Source organism: Orycteropus afer, unplaced genomic scaffold (assembly GCF_000298275.1).
Source record: "Orycteropus afer afer isolate SDZICR_OR568_19922 unplaced genomic scaffold, OryAfe1.0 scaffold00045, whole genome shotgun sequence".
Classification (NCBI taxonomy): Eukaryota; Metazoa; Chordata; class Mammalia; order Tubulidentata; family Orycteropodidae; genus Orycteropus; species Orycteropus afer.
Window position 1 is genome coordinate 4,000,507 of NW_006921632.1, and position 8,924 is coordinate 4,009,430.

General features: G+C 39.6%; 1 pseudogene; it reads right to left on the reverse strand.

Moving 5' to 3' along the window:
- Positions 1–7,402: 7,402 nt before the first annotated feature.
- Positions 7,403–8,366, reverse strand: LOC103194548 (annotated as a pseudogene).
- Between the last annotated feature and the right edge of the window lie 558 nt (positions 8,367–8,924).

Sequence of the window (8,924 nt, forward strand, 5' to 3'; positions counted from 1 at the left end):
GAAATCAAAGGCATCCAAATTGGTAAGGAAGAAGTCAAACTCTCCCTATTTGCTGATGATATGATCCTATACCTAGAAAACCCAAGAGACTCAGTCAAAAATCTACTGGAACTAATTGAGAAATTAAGCATCGTGGCAGGATACAAGATCAACTCCCAAAAATCAGTTGGATTCCTTTACACCAGCAAAGAGATTGCTGAAAAAGAAATAAGGAAATCAATACCATTTATAATAGCTACCAAAAAACAAAAACACACACAAAAAAACTTGGGAATAAATCTTACCAGGGACACAAAAGACCTGTACAAAGAAAACTATAAAAAAAGTACTTCAAGAAACCAAAAGACATCTACATAAACGGAAGAACATCCCATGCTCGTGGACAGGAAGACTGAACATTGTGAAAATGTCAAGTCTACCCAAAGTAATCTATACATTCAATGCAATCCTAGATCTCATTAACATTTTTTAAGGATATGGAAAAACCAATCACTAACTTTATTGGAAAGGAAAGACACCTCATATAAACAAAGCACTATTGAAGAAGAAGAGCAAAGTAGAAGGTCTCATACAGCCACAATAGTCAAAACTGCCTGATATTGATATAATGACAGACACATAGACCAATAAAACAGAAGGAGAACCCAGAGATAGATCCATTGACTTATGGTCAGCTGATCTTTGACAAAAGGCCTAAATCCATTAAATGGGGAAGAGAACATTTGTTTAATAAATGGTACTGGCAAAACTGGATATCCATTTGCAGAAAAGTGAAACAAGATCTATACCTCACACCGTACACAAAAACGAACTCCAGATGGATCAAAGACTTAAATGTGAAACCTAAAACTATAAAGTTCCTCAAGGAAAAACTAGGGGCAAATTTAGGGGCCCTAATATATGGCATAAATAGACTATCAAGCATAACCCAACATGCACAAGCAGCAGAAGAGAAACTAGATGAATGGGACCTTCTAAAAATTAAATTTTTATGTGCTCCCAAAGACTTCTGCAAAAGAGTCAAAAGAGAACCAACAGATAGGGAAAAAAATATTTGGCAATGACATGTCTGACAAGGGACTATCTCTAGAATTTATAGAAAATCCAACACCTCAATAACAAAAAGATAAATAATCCAAGGAAAAAATGGGCAGAAGACATGAATAGACACTTCACCAAGGAGGATATGCAGGCAGCCAACAAACAAATGAAGAAATGCTAATGATCATTAGCCATTAGAGAGATGCAAATCAAAACAATGAGATACCATCTTGCCCCAGCACTGGTAGCAAAGTTCAACAAGACAGAAAATAACAAATGCTGGAGAGGATACAGAGAGATTGGGACTCTCATACACTGCTGGTGGGACTGTAAAATGGTACAACCACTGTGGAAAGCAGTATGACAATTCCTTAGAAAGTTGGAAATAGAAACACCATTTGATCCAGCCATTCCATTACTAGGTATATACCCTAAAGAAGTGAAAGCCATGATAGGAACAGACATATCCACACCCATGTTCATGGCAGCACTATTTACATAGCAAAAAGATGGAAACAACTAAGTGTCCATCAAATGAGGAATGGATCACCAAACTATGGTACCTACACACAATGGAATACTATGCAACCCTAAAGAATAATGCAGAATCTTCAAAACACCTTGTAACTTGGATGAACTTGGAGGACATTATGCTGAGTGAAATAAGTCAGTAACAGAAGGACAAATATTGTATTTGTCCATTATTGTAAAAATCAAGAAAAGGTTTACATATGGAAGGAAATTTTCTTTGTTGGTTACCAGCGGTGGGAGGGAAGGAGAGGGAACACTGTTAGATAGGTAGAGATAATTATTGAATTGGGTGAAAAGGAGGGCAATGTGCCAAATGTGAGTGATCAACATGGTGGCATTGAGGAAGAGGAAGACATAGACAGGTACATGGGAGGTGCAGACAACAAAGATGAACCCTTTTGTACATACAGTACTGAGTTGTCAGGGAAAGCAAACATGGGTATAGGGGTGGATAGATGGGTGGACAGGCTGAACTATTTATTAGGTACATCTATGAGTGGGGTGTGTACCCAAGACCATGTATTGACTTGGCAGACAATGGTCCTATAAGTGTATATGTATGATCTGTAAGAATTCCAAGGTGTATAATAGAGCTGACAAGGGACAAGTTTGTAGTCACTTCTTGGTCACAGCCAGCCCCCCAGAGGGAGCAAGCAGTTGAACCTATGGGCTCGGGACAATAGTCACAGGGGACATCAAGCTCAATTGGCATAATATACTACACAAAACATTGTTCTACCACCTACTTTGGCAAGTAATGACTGGGATCTGAAAAGCTTGCAAGCAGCCATCTAGATGCAACAATGGGTTCTCCTCATCCAGAGCAAAGAAGAATGAAGAAAACCAAAGATTCATGGAAAGAATTAGTCCTAGTGACTGGTACACCATGTGATCCTCAGCCTACACAACTATGAGACCAGAAGAACTAGATGGTGCCCGGCTACCACTGTAAACCACTCATAGGGGGATCTATGTAGGAGATCCTGGATAGGGAGGGAAAACAATGTGGAACAAAACTCAAACTCATTCGAAAAATAAAAAATGGGGGACCAGGTTTGCTGGTCTGATAGAGCCTGGTGGAACCACTGAGACTATGACCCCTAGTGGCCCTTCAGGTCTGGAATTGAACCCATACCTGTGGCTTCTGGCCAAAAAAAGACAGGCATATGAGTTGAACATTTACCTGAGGTAGATACACTCTTTGGAGAGAACAATCATGGGAGAAAGAAGGGCTGTGTATGTACAGGGAGACAGCTCAGGGGCAGGAGCGCATGGAGGGATGGACACAGGGAAGAGGTAACTATCAGGAGGAAGTGGGAGGAGAGCTGTTACATTGTGTTAAATTGTGGTAAATGTCATGAGACAAAGTATATGTGATCTGCTATATGGAAAGTGAATTTGCTCTGTAAACTTTCACTCAAATTACAATAAAAAAAGAAAGAAAGAAAGAAACATTCTTTGATTGTTACCAGGGGTGGAAGAGGACAGAAAGGTAAATCAATAAGTTAATATGTGTACACACATATTAATTTAGGTAAAGGAAGAGGAAATACATAAAGAGGGCCTGGTCAGTACAAAAACATAAAGGCAAAGGAAGACAGTGGGAGGAGCACAAGAATTAAAGGTAACAAAGTTATTATTATATATACAATCCTTCAACAACAGTAAAACAGTGATCTAGAGGGGATGCAAAGATAGACACTCAAGCTGAACAAGTGTGGGAAGTTGAATGGTACTACATCCATTAATATACATATATTTCACAGAAGATTTTTCTATGTAGTATCTATGAAAATACAGCAATGAATATGCTGTTGTATAGTTGAGATGCAGGTGGCAAATTATGACAATATTTTAGCCAAAACAAAACACCCTGAAGGAAAAAGTCACTGGGCCTGGTGGCTCAGGACCATAGTCTCAGAAGACATCAAGGTAATAAATTGATGTAGCATAGTCCATGAAGACAATATTCTACATTTTTGCTGAGAAGTGACTGGTCTTAAAAACTTGTGAGCAACCATCTAAGGTGCACCTATTGCTCTCTCCCCATCCAGAGCAAAGAAGAGTGAAGAAAATCAAAGACACATAAAAAAAAAATTAGTCCAAAGGATTAATGAACCACATGAATCTCAACCTCCAAAACCATGAGACCATAAGAACTACATGGTGCCCAAATACCACTGCTGAATGCTCTGAAATGGATCACAATAGAAGGTTCTCAATAGAGTGGGAGAAAAAGGTGAAACAAAACTCAAAATCAGATTTACTGGTCTGATAGAGATGGGTGGAACCTCTGAAATTATGGTCCTTAGACATCCTTCAAGTCTGGACCTGAATCACTCCCTATAGCTCAACTTTCAGTCAAACAATAGACAGACCTGTAAGGTAAAATATCACACCAGGGAGATATTCTCTCCTTTGAACAACCTTATAAGATGGAAAAGTCAGTACTTTCCCAGAGATAAAATTCAGAACACAGGAAGAAATAGGAAAGAAGAATGAACAGCAAATACAGGGAGGAAGTGGGAGGAATGATGTGACATTCTGGGGATTTCAGTTAGTGCCATGAAACAAAATATGTATGAACTGTTGGTTGGAAAACCAATTTACTCTCTAAATTTTTACACAAATCACAATAAAGTGTTTAAAAAATTTTTTTTTTTTTTTTACAATATTGGAAACACCATGCCAAAAAACTAAACTCACTGCCATGGAGTCGGACCTGACACATAGCGACCCCTCCTTGGGTTTATGAGGTGGTATCACTACAGAAGTAGATTGCCCAATCTTTCTTCCAAGAAGTGGCTGGCATGGGGCTAGTTCTATTCTATTTTATATGGTCACTATGAGCTGCATTAATTTGACAGCAACAGTTTTGGTTTGAGTTTTTTTATGCGAATATATTATGCAGTTACCAGAAAGGTTGTGATGGATTTATATATGCATGGAAAGATTCCAAAGAAAATATGTAGATAAGTAAAGAAATTGGAAATATTGCCTTTTTTTTTTTTTTTGATGTATAGTGGCCTGTATATGATCAATGATAATTGCAAGTGAAAAATAGCATAATTGCAAGTGTCATAGTACTGGACAGAGTATTCTAGTATTCTAAAAAATCATCATTTTAAAATACTGTGTTCAATTTTCAATAAGAAAAGGGTTCTGCAAAGGCAAAAGCAAATTGAAGGCAGGTACCAAATCAGATAACCAAACCAAAACCAAACTCACTACCGTCAAGTCGATTGGACTCATAGAGAACCCTCTTTGGGTTTCCAAGGCAGTATCTCTACAGACATAGATTTCCCAATCTTCCTTCCAAGGAGTGGCTAGTGGGTTTGAACCATCAGCCTTCTTGTTAGTAGTCAAATGCCTTAGGCAGAATGCTACCAGAGCTCCCTGAATCAGATAAGAGAATACCAAATCTGGCTTTTACCCCAGGGGTTTCTGTTGAAGTCCAGATACTCTAGTTTAATGATTTTTTCTTAAAATGATTAGACTAAGGCATGCATTGAGTGGACATTTTAGTTTACATCCCAGCATAAAATAAGATCCCAAACATACTCATCTAACCCAAAAAACCAAACGCACTGCTGTTGAGTTGGATCCGACTCATAGCAACCCCTCCTTGGATTTCCGAGGCAGAATCACTACAGAAGTAGATTGCCCAATCTTCCTTCCAAGGAGTGGCTGGTGGGTTTGAACCACCAGCTTTCTGGTTAGCAGAAGCTCTGGGAGCACAGTGCCTAAGGCATTTGACTGCTGACAAGAAGTCTGGCAATTCAAACCCACCAGCCACTCTGCAGAAGAAAGATGAGGCAATCCACTTCCGGAAAGATTTACTGCCTTGCAAACCCAATGGGAGTCACTATAAGTTGAAATTGACTTGATAGCAATGGTTTTAGTTTTGGTGTTAAGTTCAAATTAGCTTTTAAAATTCCAGCTACTAATGGCTTTGAAGATATAACTGATGTCTCACCATAGGTCAAAAACAGCAAAGCAGCAAGCTGCCATCTAGATGCAACAAGGGGTCTCTCCTCATCAGAACAAAGAAGAATGAAGAAAACCAAAAACTCATGGAAACAATTAGTCCTAGCAACTGGTATACCATCTGATCTGCAGCCTATACCACTATGAGACCGCTACCACTGGCAACCACTTGGAAGGGGATATGTAGGAGATCATGGATAGAGAGGGAGAACAATGTGGAAAAAAACTCAAATTCATTTGGAGAAAAAAAAAGGGGGGGGAGTACCAGGTTTGCTGGTCTGATAGAGCCTGGTGGAACCACTGAGACTATGGCCCCTAGCTGCCCTTTAGGTCTGAAATTGAACCCACACCTGTGGCTTCCAGCCAAGCAAAAGACAGGCATATGAGTGGAACATTTACCTGAGGTAGATACACTCCTTGGAGAGAACAATCATGGGAGAGAGAAGAGCTGCTTATGCACAGGGAGACAGCTCAGGGGGCAGGAGTGCATGAAGGGATGGACACAGGGAAGAGGTAACTAGGGGGAGGAAGTGGGAGGGGAGATGTTGCATTGTGTTAAATTGTGGTAAATGTCACGAGACAAAGTATATGTGAACTGCTGTATGGAAAGTGAATTTTCTCTGTAAATTTCCACCCAAATCACACACACACACACACACACACACACACACACAAAAAAAAAAAAAAAAAAACCAGCAAAGCAGAACTTAAATATCCTGTGGTCTATAAAGGGTAATAATACATTCAGTGTTTTTGGGAGAACCAATATAGAAGGGTATCATTTGTGAGATACTTATGGTCAAATGAAAAGCCCTGAGAAGTACCCATTGGAACAAGGTGAGCTTGAGAAAGAAGTTTTAAAAATGTGCAGGTTAATATTAAATAAATTTAATAATCTGTACTTCTATTACTTGTCACTTTCACTTAATCACAATGAATTAGACCATTGTAAATGATAAATTATACAAATCAGAAGCAACATGAGAATAAATTGTGTTTTTATGGTTAAGTGAATTGTTATATGAGCATGATGAAGTGGCCTTAGAACTAGCAAACCACTGGCCCTAAACAGTGACTAGTTTCTAGACAGCTGAAAGACAAGGATGGTTTCAGAATTCACATGGGATGAAACCAAAACTATATTAATTGTCTAGGACACATGGCTTGCAATATACACAGAAAAGACACACTGATGAGATCACCTAATTTAATAATGAAAATGTAAGTCCCCCATATGGTGAATGAAGACTACGTGAGAAACAAAGTTTTTAGACCAACACAGACCCTTGCAGACTCTCACACTGGAGATCTGGCTGCACATAACAGCAAAGTTTTAGGAAATTTGATCTGAATCTGAGATGTGTCTCAATGGTGATTCTCTCTCTCTGCAGAACTTTCAGCTCTTTATACCTGTCTTCAATGGTCACAGAGTTGGAATTCTTTGTCTTGCTCCTCATCAACTCTAATCTATGATTTTCTCTCCTGTATATCTTAAGACTGCATAATCTTATCAAACTTATGGCTTTTTAAACAACTCTCAAGGTTAATAAAAAATATAATGGTAGATTAATGACATAAGTGATTACACTAAATGCAAAATTAAAGGGAAATGTTTTAGTATGAGAATAGTGAATGTGCATGTTCATAACAAAATATTGTGGCTAGATTAAGACAGTTATTTAATAACTTAAATAATTAAAATGAGCTCTCTTTCCTATAATTTTGGGCCACTCCTTCATGTATTTTTTACTTAGTTTGTAGCATCAGAAATTGTGGGTAGTCAGGATTACCCTTACTCTAAACTCACCCAACATATTGTTGGATGCAACATATTCCCAATAACCTACCATCCTCTGTGCTTATTGCAGCAGCTGGTATGTTGTAAAGACATTTCCAAAGTTCTTCTCACAGCTGCCTTCACCTCCTTGTTCTTCAGGCTGTAGATGAGGGGATTCAGCATGGGAGAGATCACACTGTACTGCACAGAGAAGATCAGCTCCATGAAGGAACCCAAATTTGGTATGGCATGACGCAGCACACCTGAACCATAGTAAAGTGTCACTGCAATGAGATGGGAGGAGCAGGTGGAGAAGGCCTTGCTTCTGCCTGAGGTGGAGCTCATTCTCAGGATGGTGGAGATAATGCGTGCATAGGATAAGAAGACCAAGAGGAAGGTTCCTATACCATGTAGGAGAGCAGAACAGAGCAAGACTATGATGTTCCTGGAGACATCAGAACAGGACAGAGGGAGGATGGAGGATAGAGGGCATCTCACAGCTGAAATGATGGATGATGTGGGCCTCACAGAACACCAAGTTCATAGCCAGGAGGATATTGATAAGTGCATCCAGAAAGCCCAGTCCCCAGGAGCCCCACACAAGCTGCATATACAGCTGTTTACTCATGATCTGTCCATAGAGCAGAGGGTGGCAGATGGCAGCATAGCGGTCATAGGCCATCACTGAGAGCAAACAGCCTTCCGTCCCAGCAGTGACAAATACAAAGACCTGAGCCAGACAGCTCCTTAATGAGATTGTTTTCCTCTGAGACAGGAAATTCTCCAGCATCTTGGACACAGTGACAGAAGAGAAGCAAAGATCCAGGAAAGAAAGGTGACTGAGGAAGAAGTACATGGGGGTGTGGAGGTGGCAATCCACCCTGATCACTAGCAGCATCATGCAGTTTCCCATCACAGTCAGGAGGTAAATGCCCAGGAAGAGCACAAAGAGCAGAGCCTGGACATGGGGCACTGCGGACAGCCCAAGGAGGATGAAGTCAGTGATGGTGCTCTGGTTCTTCAAGGCCATTTACAAAGGCTATTGTCTAGAAATGATATAAAAATGCATGACAGCCAAGGTTCCACTATGCCTTAAGTACTTTTCTCCTTGCATTGATTCTCTTCTACCACCAATTTTCGGTAAACACTATTAACTCATATTATGCCTCAATTTTGAGTCAGTTAGTTGCAATACAAAGCTGAATAACATGTGCTCCATGTTCTTAAAATGGTTCCAGTCCATTGAAGCATAGGAAGAGAGGACCAGAGGCATATCTTCAGAAACTAATACCTATGGTAATTTGTTTTAAATTGATGAATGATCTCAGTAGATAATGAAAAGCTCAAAGGTTGATAGAAAATGCTCATTGGTGATCCCTACATATGGCATCCAGGTTAGACATCAGACTTGCCATACCTTCAATATGCCTCTTGACAGGATTGTGTAAAACTGTGTAATTAGTGCAAATTGAGCTCAAAATGCAATGTAGAGAGGAATTAATTATCATTTATATTGTGAGGGTTTGAGCAAAACTTTGAAGAAAGTGTATGATGCTCTAGGAAAACATGTTTCAGGGGGCACTAATAT